This window comes from Piliocolobus tephrosceles, chromosome 9 (assembly GCF_002776525.5).
Source record: "Piliocolobus tephrosceles isolate RC106 chromosome 9, ASM277652v3, whole genome shotgun sequence".
NCBI lineage: Eukaryota > Metazoa > Chordata > Mammalia > Primates > Cercopithecidae > Piliocolobus > Piliocolobus tephrosceles.
Window position 1 is genome coordinate 30,454,483 of NC_045442.1, and position 15,260 is coordinate 30,469,742.

The 15,260-nt window shown below is 43.5% G+C and overlaps 1 protein-coding gene across 9 annotated transcripts in view; it reads left to right on the forward strand.

The window, feature by feature from the left end:
* The first annotated feature begins 4,515 nt into the window (after nucleotides 1–4,515).
* The window catches only part of NT5C2 (5'-nucleotidase, cytosolic II), a 103,706-nt gene continuing 92,961 nt past the window's right edge, over nucleotides 4,516–15,260 (forward strand). For 5 of the 9 annotated variants that reach the window (XM_023206541.2, XM_023206540.2, XM_023206535.2 and 2 more), the window contains exon 1: nucleotides 4,548–4,613. The gene's annotated coding sequence lies outside the window, so the exon portion shown is untranslated. Of the gene's footprint in view, nucleotides 4,614–15,260 lie in introns of all 9 variants that reach the window. The other 4 variants (XM_023206529.3, XM_023206530.3, XM_023206542.3 and 1 more) reach the window with 2 other exon arrangements.

Genomic DNA, 15,260 nt, shown 5'->3' on the forward strand with positions numbered 1-15,260 from the left:
CTGAGATGTCATTTCCTCAGGGAACTGTTTCCCAACCCTCACCCGATCCTAACTCTAGACTCTATTTTGTTCTCCCTCATAGCATCTTTTACTTTTCCTGCATAGCACTTATCAAAATTGTAGTAAAGCAACTTTTTGTTTGTTTAGAGTTCATCTTCCAAGTAGTCAGCAGTCTCCATGAGGGCAGAAACTCATGTCTGTATCCATCAGTGTTAGGCACATAGTAGGCACTCAATGCATAGTTTTGAGGAGAGCTTCTACCAAGAAGCAGAAAAACTGTTGAGTGGCTTGTGAATGCTGCTCATATTCTGGGTGACTCAGACTTTCTGGTATTCTGGGGAAAACAGTGTCGATCAGATTGGATAGGACAGTCACATGAGTGCCTGGGCAGGAAGTTGATGAAAGGCCATCCAAGGCCACAGTGGGGTGGCCTCTTTTGCCAAGCAGTGCCCAGGTTCTTCAGCTCATGTCAACTTAGAGACCTCAAGCAAGCTCTTTATGGTTCCTCAGCCTCCCAGCCCTCTGTTAGAAGGTTGTTTCATGAGTTGGCATGGCTTGTCTTACCCTTGAAAGTCATGAGGCCAAATTGTTCTATTCTTTTGCATTTAAAAGAATTAACTTTTTGTTACAAAAGCAATACATAATTACACTTATCTTCCAAAACATTAAAACGAAAACTAATACTCCCTTTGAACATTCTCTCAATAAAATAATGGTCCTTTATCCCTAGCTTAGAGATAACTTCTGATATATTTTGGGCATGTAGCTTTACAGACCTGTTTTAAAAATCTTTCATAAACCTAATGTATGATAATAGGGAATAATGGTATTATTTATGTGTGTTCTGTTCTAGCTTTTTATTTTGAAATAATTTTAGATTTACAGAGGAGTTGCAGAGCTAGTATAGAAAGTTTCAACATACCCTTCACCCAGCTTCTCTTAATGTTAACAAATTTTATGTAACCCTGGTTCAAAACTAAGAAATTAACACTGGCACGATACTAATAACAAAACTACAGACCTTATTCCAGTTTCATCAGTTTTTTCACTGACGTCCTTTTTGTGTTCCAGGATACCACATTGCGTTTAGTTATCAGATCTCTTTAGTCTCCTATCTGTGAATAGGATAATCTCTGACAGTTTCTCAGTCTTTCCTTGGCTTTCATGACTTTGACACTTTTGAAGATTACATATCAAGTGTTTTGTAGAATATTCCCTCAATTTGGGTTTATTTGATGTTTTTTCATGATTACCTGAAGTTTTGCATTGGGGGAATAATTTTTTAAATATTGATACTATCTATCTATCTATCTATCTATCTATAATGGATAGATATAGATATATAATTCTACAACTTGCTATTTTCATTCAAAAATACGACTTTGAGATATATCCATGTTGATAAATGCAGATCAAAGTCAATTCTTTTATTTTTTTATTTATTATTATTATTTTTTGAGACAGGGTCTTTCTCTGTCACCCAGGCTTGAGTGCAGTGGCACAATCACAGCTTACTGCAGCCTTGACCTCCCAGGCTCAAGAGATCCTCCCACCTCAGCCTCCTGAGTAGCAGTTGCAACTACACGCTGGAGCCACCATGCCCAGCTGATTTTTAAAAACTTTTTGTAGAGATGAGGTCTCACTGTGTTGCCTATGCTTCATTTAAATTCTCTATAGAATTTTATTATATAAATATTATACATTTTAGTTAGCCATTCCTCGGTTGGTACGCAATTTAGCTGATTCTAAATTTTCTTTCTCTCTTTTTTTTTTGAGGGAGAGTTTCACTCCCTCACCCAGGCTGGAGCGCAGTGGTGCAATCTCAGCTCACTGCAACCTCTGCCTCCTGGGTTCAAGTGATTCTCCTGCCTCAGCCTCCTGAGTGTTTGGGTGAGGGAGAAGGGACAAGATTGAGGAAGGTGAACAAGAAGGCACAATCCATGTTGCTTCTGGGTTCTTCCTCACCAACTTTCCCCAGCGCGGGAAAATGCAGCCCTTGCCCCGGAAGATGCAGATCAACCGAGCATGCGTCAGGTGACGTCAATCCGAAGAGCTCCAAACTTACCCAGCCACACCTATGGAGACGCCCCTATCACGTCCTTATCCCGCCCACTGCCCTCCCGCTTCCAGTACCAATGCATAAAAGTCGGCTGCCGGCAGGAGTGGGCGTGACTTCTTCGGCCCGCATTCGTGGACCAGAGAACCTCACCCCAGAGTGTGTGCATATTTGCAATAAAGGGCTGCCGCTTTCTTATGTACTTTGGCCTCATGTTTAATTACTTAGCTCTCCTAAATTAAGTTACATTAAATTAAATTAAGACACTGAGTAGCTGAGATTACAGGCGTGCGCCACCACACCTGGCTAATTTTTGTATTTTTAGTAGAGACGGGGTTTCACTATGTTGGTCAGACTAGTCTCGAACTCCTCACCTCATGATATGCCAGCCTTGGCCTCCCAAAGTGCTGAGATTACATATTCATTCTTTTTCTTATTGATTTGTTAAGAGTCCTTTAGAAACAAATCCTTTGTCTTTTGTATATTGCAAATAATTTCCCCCTTATTCTGTTATCTTTTAACTTTGTTTTCAGTCTTTTTTTTCCAAGTTATTCCATCTTTCTGATTTAAAAAATTTTTTTTGATTTATTTTTTAAAACAAAGTTCTTGATTATAAAAGTAATACAAACACCCTAAGAAATTAATACAAAAGTACAAAGAAAAAACCACTCCATCTTATCACTGAGAGAAAACAACATAATCAACTACATATTTCCCTGTAGTCTTTTGTGTGTGCAGTTTTTTTTCCCAGTTGTGATCACATTCATTTGTATGTGTCTGTATATTTGTTTTTCTCTCAGTACCATGGTCTTTAGACACAAACCCTGGCCTTTTTTCTTTTCTTCTTTTATTTTTGAGATGGAGTCTTCCTCTGTCGCCCAGGCTGGAGTTCAGTGGTGTGATCTTGGCTCACTGCAACCTTCGCCTCCCGGGTTCAAGCGATTCTCCTGCCTCAGCCTCCTGAGTAGCTGGGACTACAGGTGCATGCCACCATGCCCAGCTAATTTTTGTTTTAGTAGAGATGGGGTTTTGCCATGTTGTTCAGGCTGGTCTTGAACTGCTGACCTCAAATGATCCACCTACCTCGACTTCCCAAAGTGATGGGATTACAGGCGTGAGCCATCATGCCCCACTTCCCTGGCCTTTTTTCAAATGCACTTGGTTTAAAGATTGTGTTATGCCAGCTTCCAACCCCTATTCCTCTTTTCCACAGATCCTGAGAAATTTAGAAGGTGAGGGGCCCAAGGTCTATGCTCAGCTGACCCAAAGCGAAGTTGGCTAAGAAGCACAAGAAGGGGTAGAAATGCTCCAGTGGAGCATTTACTAAAAAGACGCGGAGGTTTTGGTTGACTGCAAGCCCAATATGAGTCAACAGTATGGGTGCCAAGAACTTTATCACAGGAGTGCAAAGCGATAGGTCCCAAAAGGAGGAAGCTATAGTCCTGCTTTGCTCTGATGATACCACAAGCATTTGGTTCAGTCTTGGGTGACATATTCTCAAGAAATCACACTCAAATCTACCATTTGCATAAGAGGGATAAAGACCCTCAAAACCAGGGCAGAGGAGGAACAATGGAAGGAACTGGAGACACTGATGTGGAATGAGAAGACCTTGGGCAGAGGTGATAGAAGTAAAGTATCTGAAAAGTCAGAGGTCCAAGAGAGATTAGATGTTTGTTCTCTGTGGCTTCAAGGCATCGAATTTGGACCCTGAGAGTGGAAATTTAGACACATTTTCTCACTGGTGATAGCTGCCCGGACCAAGGAATTCAGTCCTCTGGAAACAGAGGGCTGCATTTGAGGAGTCTTCCCGCTGAGTTGCTGGTGGTGGGGTGAAGACTTATTGAGTGCTTACTGTGTGCCAGGACCCTGCTGAAGGCCTCATCTATATTGTGTGATTTCATCCCGTCAACACCCTTTGACGTGGGGACTGTTGTTTCCTATCCTGGTGTTACAAATGTGGGCACCGGGTATAGGAGGTCAGGTACCTTGCCCGAGGTTACAGTTTGTAAGTGGTGGTACCGGGACTCGAACTCGTTCTGACAAACTTCAAAGCTGGTGTTTTTAGCCATCAGGGGGATTCGAGGGTGCCATGGGGTTGTGGACGCATGAAGGTCCTTGAGGTCCATTACACCAAAACATTCTGTGACTGGGAAAAAGGATGCCCTCTTCTCCCAAAGGAAAGCTTCAGCTGAATGAGACGCAGTGGAGAGGGTAGCCCGGGGCCGGCTGAGGGGCGCAAGCAGAATGCCAAGGGATGGAGACCTAAAGGAGATGGAAGAGTTGTCAACGTGCGTCACCCTCAGAAGCGCAAAGCCGGTGTTCCGTCGTTTGAAGATCTCCAGACCCGCGGGAGATACAGACGCAGCGCGGTCAGGGAGCGTCGACTTCGCCGAGTTCTGCGGCGGAGCCAGGGGACGGAACAACGCGCCGGTCCCTGGCCGGGCGTGAGCGGCGGGGCGGCGCGGGGCGGTGCCGGGCGGCGAGGGCGGGGAGGGCGCGCGCCGAGGCTGCTGCGGCAGTTGCGCGCTGGGATTGTTGCCGTGCGCTGGAGCGGGTGAGTGCGGCGGGACCCATGGGCGGGCGGGGAAGGAGCGGGCGAGAGGGGAGCTAGGTGGGGAGGTGCGCCGCCGAGCACGCGACCCCAGGGTTGCGGCCGCCGCCTGGCCCCGCCTCTGGCCCCCAGGGACCATGGACCCCAGGCCCGTCTCCTTAGGCCGAGCCCCCGCCCGCGCGTTCGCGGACGCCGCAAGCCTTCCAACTCCCTCGGTGCGGCCCCCGCCCCACGGCAGCCCCTTCCTCCGCGCCGCCGCGATGTCTCCGGCTCACGTCACGCTCGCGCCATTGTTTCCCAGCCGCCGACTTGCTGGGACCCAGCCTCAGCCTCCGAGTGCGGCCGTTCGCCGCGTTCCGCCCGTTCCCCCCTTTCCTCACGCGGGTAGTAGCCCTTTCCTCAGTCCTGCTGACTTCCTCCAGCTGATTCCGGGCTGTCCCCGGCCACCCCTGAGGCCGTCTTTTCGTTCCTCGTAACAGCCTCCCCGCCCCCTGAGCTCCCTCGGTCGCCTCCCGAGAAGCCAGCGGGCCTCTGTGGTGGAGCGCCAGGTTGACAGCGTTTTAGCAGGACCGCGAGAAACGGTCAGCTCGCTTGCCACACGCCCGTGTGTAGCAAGCACTTCCTGGAAAGGTCGCAGCGAATTGCAAGGCGCCACAAAAAACATCCGGACAGCTCCTGGGCAGGGGGCTGAGCCGTTCAGTGGCGGCCTATTCCTCTCCTTTTTTTGGGGCCCCTGAAACCGGAGAGGGCAAGATGCCGATTTGAGGCCTGAACCCTTAGTTGTAAGAAGAACGTTTTGGGGGTTTGACTTCGGCAGGCCACAGCTTCTGAAAGCAGCAGGTAGAGGCTGCTGTCCCAATCGACATTTTCCTGGACCTTCACCTTTAGGGCCTTGATGTTTGAGGGGGGTCGTGCTCTGAAGTACAGCGCCCCGAAATGACTAGTCACCATTACAAGGGGGCGTGTGCGCGCTGATCCAGGGGCCGATGAGTTCTTCAGGATTGAACTGTACTTGGTTCCCAGTGTCTGTGGACTGTTCATTTCGCCTCTTAAAGCAACGGATGCAAACTGCTGACTAATGTGAAAGGGAGAATATTAAAAACTGTGTCATTTACCGTGAAAACTTAGTGTTATTGTGTAGAGAAGGCATTATGTTTCAAAAATATTTACCACGTGGCTTTTCAACAACGGTTAGAATTTATCCAAATGAAGACATCGAGGCCTGAAAGGGTTAAGTTCGAAAACAGAAAAAAATAGATGTGAGCTGAGAGTGAAAAAAAAAAGAAGGTTAAGTTCAAGAAAATGTAGCTGGTTAGTAATTAAAATAAAAAACTCCACATGCAGGGTTGGTACTAGCATACACAGACTTTATTTCTGAAGTGCATTTCCATTGCAGTATAAACCACTACATTTCAGCAGTGTAGGTAGCTGCATTACTCTCATTGACCCAGAATTAAGGTTTTAGGGTTTAGTAACCAACAAATCTGTAAAATAAGGTGGTGGAGGGGGTGGGGGTGGGGTGGGGCGCTGAAGGAGATGTTCTGCAGGATTCCTTTCAGTTCTAAGGTTTTATGCCATTGTATGAAAATTTACAATCAGCTACAAGTTTCCAGAAGTTTGTAAGAAGATTTATTATACTTAATAATTACTATTAAGTATAGTTAATAGTATTAAGATATTAATATTATCGTAATACTATTAAGTTAGTATTAATACTATATTAAGTATTAATACTAGTTATTAAGTTATTAATAATACTATACTTAATAATAATATTAAGATAGTATTCTCCTATAGTACCTGCCACCCTTAACCAGAAGACATCATGTCTTCCTAAAGAAAGCCAGATTACAATAGAATGTTATGCAGAGAGGTGGTCATTAATCTTTCTCTAGACTATTTCTGCTGTTTTATGGGGAAAGAGGAATACATAAAACACGGGTTTTATTTTTTAAGTATTTTTATTGCTTAATTTTCTCTCTCTCCCCCCCCCCCCCAGACGGAGTTTTGCTCTTGTTGGCCAGGCTGGAGTGCAATGGCGCGATATTGGCTCATCGCAATCTCTGCCTCTTGGGTTCAAGCAATTCTCCTGCCTCAGCCTCCCAAGTAGCTGGGATTACAGGCATGCGTCCCCACACTTGGCTAATTTTGTATTTTTAGTAGAGACGGGGTTTCTCCAAGTTAGTCAGGCTGGTCTCGAGCTCCTGGCCTCAGGGGATCCGCCCGCCTCGGCCTCCCAAGTGCTGGGATTACAGGCGTGAGTCACTGTCACCGGCCCTGTTGCTTAATTCTCTTACCAAAAGCTTAATTCAATGAAACAGTAAACAACAACAAAACCCCCAAAACAAAAACCCACAACTTTATCATGTTACGACTATGCTCTTTTAAAGTACTTACATAGATATGGGTTTTAATCTAGTTAGTTGCTGCGTACCTATTATTTGGGATTTCGTACTTACCAATATTTCTGGGATGTCCATATATCTAGAGAATTCATCTACTCTTCATTTGTAGATGCTCTCTGATTTGCCCCAGTAGTCAACAATGCCTGGCACACAGGCTCTTAGTAAATTTTTGTTGAATAAATGTAATATTTATTTTTTAGACATCTAACACAAAATACTAACTATCACAAAGCATATGTTGAGTGATATGTGAGCAGTAAAGACAGTCATACTTTCAGCCAGGAGACATTGCATTTAAATAAGGGCCTGGATTTTGTAGTCTGGCTTGCTACTTAACATCATGCAACCTCGGGGAACTCAGTTAACCTTAGACAAGCTCACTCAGTTTCTCTCACCTTGAGAAGGGAAAAGTAGAACAAATTTTACAGGGTTATGTGGATTAAATAGAATAATTCAATTGAAGTGATACTGGCACACGTTAAGTTCTTTATAAATGTTAGATTTTTTTTGCTCAGAGTGAAGGAATATTAATGTAGCTTGATGGGATCAGGAAAAACAGAAAGTAACACTTCAGAGTAGGGAGAAGATGCTGAAGTGGATGTATTGAGGGTATGGTTAATAGATTGTTCTCACTAAAAGGGTTTGGTGGAGCAGTAGTCTGAGATAAAGCTGGAAAGAGAAATTCCGGTAAGCAGTTTACAAGTATGCTACATGGATTCTTTGCAATTAGAGCAGAGTGAATGACCACTTGAGGTCAGGAGTTCGAGACCAGCCTGGCCAACATGGTGAAACCCTGTCTCTACTAAAAATACAAAAAATTAATCAGGCATGGCAGCGCATGCCTGTACTCCCAGCTACTCGGGAGGCTGAGGCAGAAGAATTGCTTGAACCCAGGAGGCGGAGGTTGCAGTGAGCCGAGATTGTGCCACTGCACTCGCACCTGGGCGACAAGAGTGAAACTCCGTCTCAGCCGGGCGCGGTGGCTCAAGCCTGTAATCCCAGCACTTTGGGAGGCCGAGACGGGCGGATCACGAGGTCAGGAGATCGAGACCATCCTGGCTAACCCGGTGAAACCCCGTCTCTACTAAAAAAATACAAAAAAAACTAGCCGGGCAAGGTGGCGGGCGCCTGTAGTCCCAGCTACTAGGGAGGCTGAGGCGGGAGAATGGCATAAACCCGGGAGGCGGAGCTTGCAGTGAGGAAGATCCGGCCACTGCACTCCAGCCTGGGCAACAGAGCGAGACTCCGTCTCAAAAAAAAAAAAAGGAAAGCCACAAAATTAGTGCGGTAAACTGACCTGGTGTGATGGCTCACGCCTGTAATCCCAGCACCTTGGGAGGTCAAGGCTGGTGGATCACCTGAGGTTGGGAGTTTGAGACCAGCCTAGCCAACATGGTGAAACCCTGTCTCTACTAAAAATATAAAAAATTAGCTGGACATGGTGGCGCGTGCCTGTAGTCTCCGCTACTCGGGAGGCTGAGACACGAGAACCGCTTGAACCTGGGAGTTAGAGGTTGCAGTGAGCCTAGATCTGCCACTGCTCTTCAGCCTGGGCGACAGAGCAAGACTCTGAGTGTCTCAAAAAAAAAAAAAAAAAAAAAGAATTCAGTAAACAGTAAAAGAAAAAAAGAAAAAAGTTAAAAAAATTTGTAAGGGTTGCATTGTGTTTTTTTTTTTTTTTTTTGTTTTTTTTTTTTTTTTTTGAGATGGAGTTGTGCTCTGTTGCCAGGCTGGAGTGCAGTGGCACGATTTTGGCTCACTGCAACCTCCGCCTCCCAGCTTCAAGCGATTCTGCTGCCTCAGCCTCCCGAGTAGCTGGGACTACGGGTGTATGCCACCATGCCCAGCTAACTTATATTTTTATTAGAGATGGGGTTTCACCATATTGGCCAGGACGGTCTCAATCTGTTGACCTCATGGTCCACCCGCCTTGGCCTCCCAAAGTGTTGGGATTATAAGCGTGAGCCACCGTGCCCGGCCCTTAATTTTAAATGTTAAAATTTGATAAAGAAGGTGCGTAGTAGACATATCAAATGATCATTATATTATTTTCTGTGTGTTTGAAATATTTCACAGTATTTTAAGATGAACCTAAAATAAAACATTAAAGAAACCCCATTAAACCAAGGAGCCTATAAAAATACATATCCCACTGGGCATCTGTAACGAAAACATGCTAATACTCAACAAGCTTGCTGATTTTTTTTTTAAGCCGCTGAATTTCAGGCATCAGATTTCAGTCTTTTCTTTCCAAGCAGATACTACAAGCAGGCTCTTTCATTTCACACTCTTTTTTTTTTTTCCCCCGAGACGGAGTCTCACTTTGTCGCCCAGGCTGGCTTGATCTCAGCTCACTGCAACCTCTACCTCCCAGGTTCAAGCAATTCTCCTGCCTCTGCTTCCTGAGTACTACAGGCATGCTGGGAATACAGGCAAGCGCCTCTACGCCTGGCTAAGTTCTGTATTTTCAGTAGAGATGGGGTTTTACCATGTTGGCCAGGCTGGTTTCGAACTCCTGACCTCAGGTGATCTGCCCACCTCGGCCTCCCAAAGTGCTGGAATTATAGGCATAAGCCACTGCGCCCAGCCCAAATTCATATGTTATACAGAATTTTCTGATTTATAAATGTGGGCAACTGATTGTAAAAAATTGTAAAAAAACACTGTGACCTCTACAGAATCTGGATCCATAAATCTGTTTCTACATCTGGAAGGAAACTTGAGAGTCTTCCAAGTTCAGTGCCTTCATTTGACAGATGGGGAAAGTGAATCCCAAAATGGTTTGCATTTTTTGTCTTTTATGCAAGAAAGCCTTCCCTACCTTTTGATCTGTAAGGCTATTCATCTCTATATTCTTCTATAAGTTGTATGGTTTTGCTTTTTCACATTTAGGTTTATTGACAGTGTTTATTTTTTCTGCTTAGTTTATCTTCATTTTTATTTATTTTGATTTGGAATCTCACACTGTCGCCCGGGCTGGAGTGCAATGGCACGATCTCCGCTCACTCCGCCTCTTGGGTTCAAGCGATTCTCCTGCTTCAGCTTCTAAGTAGCTGGGATTACAGGCGCCAGCCACCACGCCTGGCTAATTTTTTTGTATTTTTAGTGGAGATGGGGTTTCGCTGCGTTGGCCAGGCTGGTCTTGAACTCCTGACCTCATGATCCACCTGCCTCGGCCTCCCAAAGTGTTGGGATTACAGGCGTGAGCCCCACTGCACCCGCCCTAGTTTATCTTTAATATGATCAGTTAGTATTTGTGTTACATGTTCTTTTTCTACCATTGTGTTTGTCATAAAATTATCCTCTATAAATTCATAAGGACAGGACGTGCTTTTGTTACGCTCTGATTTTGGGTCAGAATATTGTAGAAAATGAAATTTTTGAGTTCATTTTAGTGTAAATATTTTACAGATTTCTGCTCTTCTACACTATTTTGTCTCATTTGCCTTTAAAGATGAGTAGTACATGTATTTGACTATCCTTGAAAAATATTTTGTACACTTTTTAAAGCAGTCATGTTAGAATCTAGTTAGGCATTTGTGTATCTCTATCTAGTTTGTTTCAGAGCTGCTAAGTAAACCAGCTAGAATAATAGTGTGTAGATTGAAATAGCTCAAACATGCTGTATCAAAATTGTAAGAATTTTAAGTTATTTTAATAAGTATTTAACTAGTATCATGCTGTGTAAATAAGACCAAGCTGTGGCTTGAAGAGTAAACATTAGAACTTCTTTTTTTTTTTTAGATGGATTCTCACTGTCACCCAGGCTGAAGTGCAGTAGCACAGTCGCAGCTCACTGCAACCTCTGCCTCCTGGGTTCAAGCAATTCTCTGCCTCAGCCTCCCGAGTAGCTGGCGTTACAGGTGCCCACCACCACACCCGGCTAATTTTTTTTTTTTTGTATTTTTAGTAGAGATGGAGTTTCACCATCTTGGCCAGGCTGGTCTTGAACTCCTGACCTTGTGATCCACCCGCCTCGGCCTCCCAAAGTGCTGAGATTATAGATGTGAGCCACCATACCTGGCTTTTTAAATTTTTTTTAGGATGGAGTCTCTGTGTTGCCCAAGCTGGAGTGCAGATTTGCGATCTCAGCACACTGCAACTTCCGCTTGCTGGGTTCAAGCGATTCTCCTGCCTCAGCCTCCCTAGTAGCTGGGATTACAGGTATGCACCACCATGCCTAGCTAATTTTTGTATTTTTAGTAGAGATGGGTTTTGCCATGTTGGCCAGGCTGGTCTTGAACTCGTTACCTCAGGTGATCCGCCCATCTCAGCCTCCCAAAGTGTTGGGATTACAGGCATGAACCACCGCGCCTGGCCTAACATTAGAGTCTTTCACAAATCTGAAGTCAGTAAATGCCTTTTTTTTTTTTTTTTTTGAGACGGAGTCTTGCTCTGTCACCCAGGCTGGAGTGCAGTGGTGCCATCTCAGCTCACTGCAACCTCCATCTCCTGGGTTCAAGCTATTCCCCTGCCTCAGCCTCCCTAGTAGCTGGGATTACAGGCATGTGCCACCACACCTGGCTGTTTTTTTGTATTTTTAGTAGAGACGGGGTTTCACTGTGTTAGCCAGGATGGTCTCGACCTCCTGACCTCGTGATCTGCCCGCCTTGGCCTCCCAGAGTGCTGGGATTACAGGCATGAGCCACTGCACCCGGCCAGTAAATGCCATTTTTTTTTTTTTTTTTTGAGATGGAGTCTTGCTGTGTCACCCAGGTTGGAGTGCAGTGGCACGATCTCGGCTTGCTGCAAACACCGCTTCGCGGGTTCACGCCGTGCTTCTGCCTCAGCCTCCCGAGTAGCTGGTACTACAGGCGCCTGCCACCACGCCCGGCTAATTTTTTGTATTTTTAGTGGAGACGGGGTTTCACTGTGTTAGCCAGGATGGTCTCGATCTCCTGACCTCGTGATCCGCCAACCTCAGCCTCCCAAAGTGCTGGGATTACAGGCGTGAGCCACCACGCCCGGCCAATGCCATTTTTTTAAGCCTTGAATTACTTGTTTACTTTTGAAGTAGACTTGGTGAAGTAAATCTTGAAATAATTCTCTATAGATCTGAGAGCTTCCAGGAAGAAAGGAAACAAACATGTAGCTATAGCTGTCCTTAGATTTAGGATACTTTAATTGACGTGATAAATGTGTGAAATTGCTACAGCCTCTGATACGTAGTGGACACTCTGAGATTTTGACTCCAAAAGTAGAGGCCTATTACTCATTCCTCCAGACATAAAGTACTGTATTGTGCTGAGGCCTCAAGTATTCAAACATCTTGCACTCAAGCATTATAAACAGTTTATTGACCAATTTCCATGTGTCAGCCTCTGTTGTTAGCATCTTGCATTCTTGTTCCGACTTTTGTTTTGCAATGGAAGAACTGTAGTGCTTATAATTTGCTTAGTCATAGAGCTAGTTGATGTTAGAGCCAGGTTTTGAACTCAGGCAATGTGGCTCCAGAATCTGTACTCTTAACTACAGTATAATTCTGTGACTTCAAATTTTCTAACTTCTCTTTCCTGTTTACTTCTTCGTAAAATGAGAATAATAGTACCTAACATATAGGGTTGTTCTGAAAAGTCAATGAGTTGAAATATGTACTATACTGCTTAGATTCATACATGAAAAATAGTAAGTACTCAATAAATGTTGGCTGTTATTATGTTAGCATTATTAAGGCATTGAACTCATGCATATCTCTGAATTTTAACCATATAGGTGGACTAAACCTTGAGTGCGAATTTATTTATTAAAAGGTAGAAATACTGTGGTCTGGTTATTTATGCCTTTCTGATTTTATCTTTTTAAATTATTTTGTAAGAGGAAAAAAAAGAGCTGAACCAAAGTTGAATGGTGAGCAGGAGTCCATTGGTAAGAGAATGAGTTCTTTTTTGAAATAAAGCCGTTTTTTATCTGCCTTTTTTTTTTTTTTTTTTTTAGACAGAGTCTTTGTCTGTTGTCTAGGCTAGAGTGTGCAGTGATGCGATCTTGGCTCACGCAACCTCTGCCTTCCTGGCTCAAGCAATCTTCCTACCTCAGCCTCCCGAGTAGCTGGGTCTGCAGGCACCCGTCACCATGCCTGTCTAATTTTTGCATGTTTTTATAGAGATGGGGGTTTTGCCACATTGCCTAGGCTGGTCTCGAACTCATAAGCTCAAGAGATCCGCCTGGCTTGGCCTCCCAGAGTGGTGGGATGATAGGTGTGAGCCACTGTACCTTGCCCTATTTTTTTTTTTTAAAGGAGTATTCAGGAATCATTACTAAAGGTGCAAAGTGTTATATATGGTCTGAATGTAAAAATTGTGCAGCTTGTTTATACCTGTATGCTTTTGAAGACCTCAGTTAATTATGGCAGTGTTTTGAAGAAATAGCTCAATATTTTAAAATGTTTTCCTTACATGCTCTCTTGTTCCTTTGTGTCAATAACCATGTTATTGTTGAAGGTCTGGTATTATTCAAAACATTCAGTTAGAAGCAACCTTAATGTGTTGATGTAGAACAAATATATAGCAGTCTATGGGATATGGCAGGATAGTAGCAATAGAATGTTGATGAGAACGTAGCAAAATTCCAGTCTTTTTTGTATGTTTTTTAAAACTTTAGCAACAGATGAAATAAATTTGTAGTTTCTAGTTACAATTTCAGACTACAGATAGGAGCATGTAGCTGCTTGAAGAAGAAAAACAAATTGTCAAGGCAACAGGTACTGCATTTCTCACTCGACAAGATCTCTTCTCAACTTTGTTATTTTTTCCTTCAGAGAACAAGGAAGCTTTTGTTCCAAGGCCTGATGTTGAAATGTTAGCACAATATTACGTTAATCAAGCCAAGAATCTTATGTATTTGTGAACCAAGAGTAAGATTTCACGAATATTCATTTAGAGCATTAAAAGGACTTGTGCAGTTATTCTTGCATTTTCAGGCTTACACAAAAATAGGCTTCTGAAAAGCAAAGGACTCCATGTATAGAGGTTTAGTGGTTCATTTATTTGTCTGTTAAGTCTACCCTGCGAGATGCTGGGGATAGAGCAGCAAATAAAACATTCCTCTTCCTTATGGAGCTTATATTTTGGAGAGATTGACAGAATACAAACTGTCAAATGTAAGTGTTACGTGCAAAAAACAAGTAAAGTAGGGTAAGAGGAGAGCGAGTGATGTGTGTGGGTAAGTGCGATATTAGTTGGAGTTTGTTAACCGTCAGCATCACTTTGGTGTGTGAACTATGAGTGTTGGCCTTTGACAGGAATGTGTAGTGCAATTTGGGACAAATGACATAAAGAACTCTGAATGAAAATAATGAAATGAAAAGCAAACAAAAAAACTTGTTTATAGGCTGGGTGCAGTGACTCATGCCTGTAATTCCAGCACTTTGGGAGGCAGGTGGATCACTTGAGGTCAGGAGTTCGAGACCAGCCTTACCAACACGGTGAAATCCCATCTGTCCTAAAAATACAAAATTAGCCAGGCGTGGTAGTGCATGCCTGTAATCCCAGCTACTTGGGAGGCTGAGGCAGGAGAATCACTTGAATCTGGAAGGCGGAGGTTGCAGTGAGCCAAGATTGCATCATTGCACTCCACCTGGGCAACAAGAGTGAAACTCCTGTCTCAAAGAAACTAAAAAACAAACAAACAAAAAAAACTTATCATGAACTGTTTAAAAAATGATGAGAGGTAGTGAAACACTTAACATAATTTAAATGCAACAATTTTAAGGAGTCTTCTAGAAAAATAGGCATTTTTTCATCTCAAACTATTTTATTTTGTAATTTTTATAGATTTAGGGGGTACAGTTTTGGATATATAGCATAGCGGTGGTATGGCTTTTTAGTGTAACCATCACCTGAGTGTACATTGTACTCATTAGGTAATTTCTCATCACTCACCCACCTCCCACCCCCACTTAAAGTGTTTTATATATGTGTGTGTATATATACATATATATATCTCCTTTCATGTGTTTTGTGATGATAAGGATTAAAGTTTACAAAATACTTTAAAAAGCTATAGCTTATTTCACAGTGCTGTTCTTTGAGTTATAGGTGACACTGTTAACTACAAATATGAGGATTTAGTTTTTCAGCAGTACTGGTAGATAAAGTAAACTTGCATCTGACTTTCCATGTTTTTAAGGAGATGTATTTGTAAGTAAGTTGGTTTGTGGCTGTGTTACAGAGAGGACCCTTAATCACAACATAATGATAAAACCAAGTGACTAACTACTATAGTTTATTGATTTTACTTGCTCATCTGC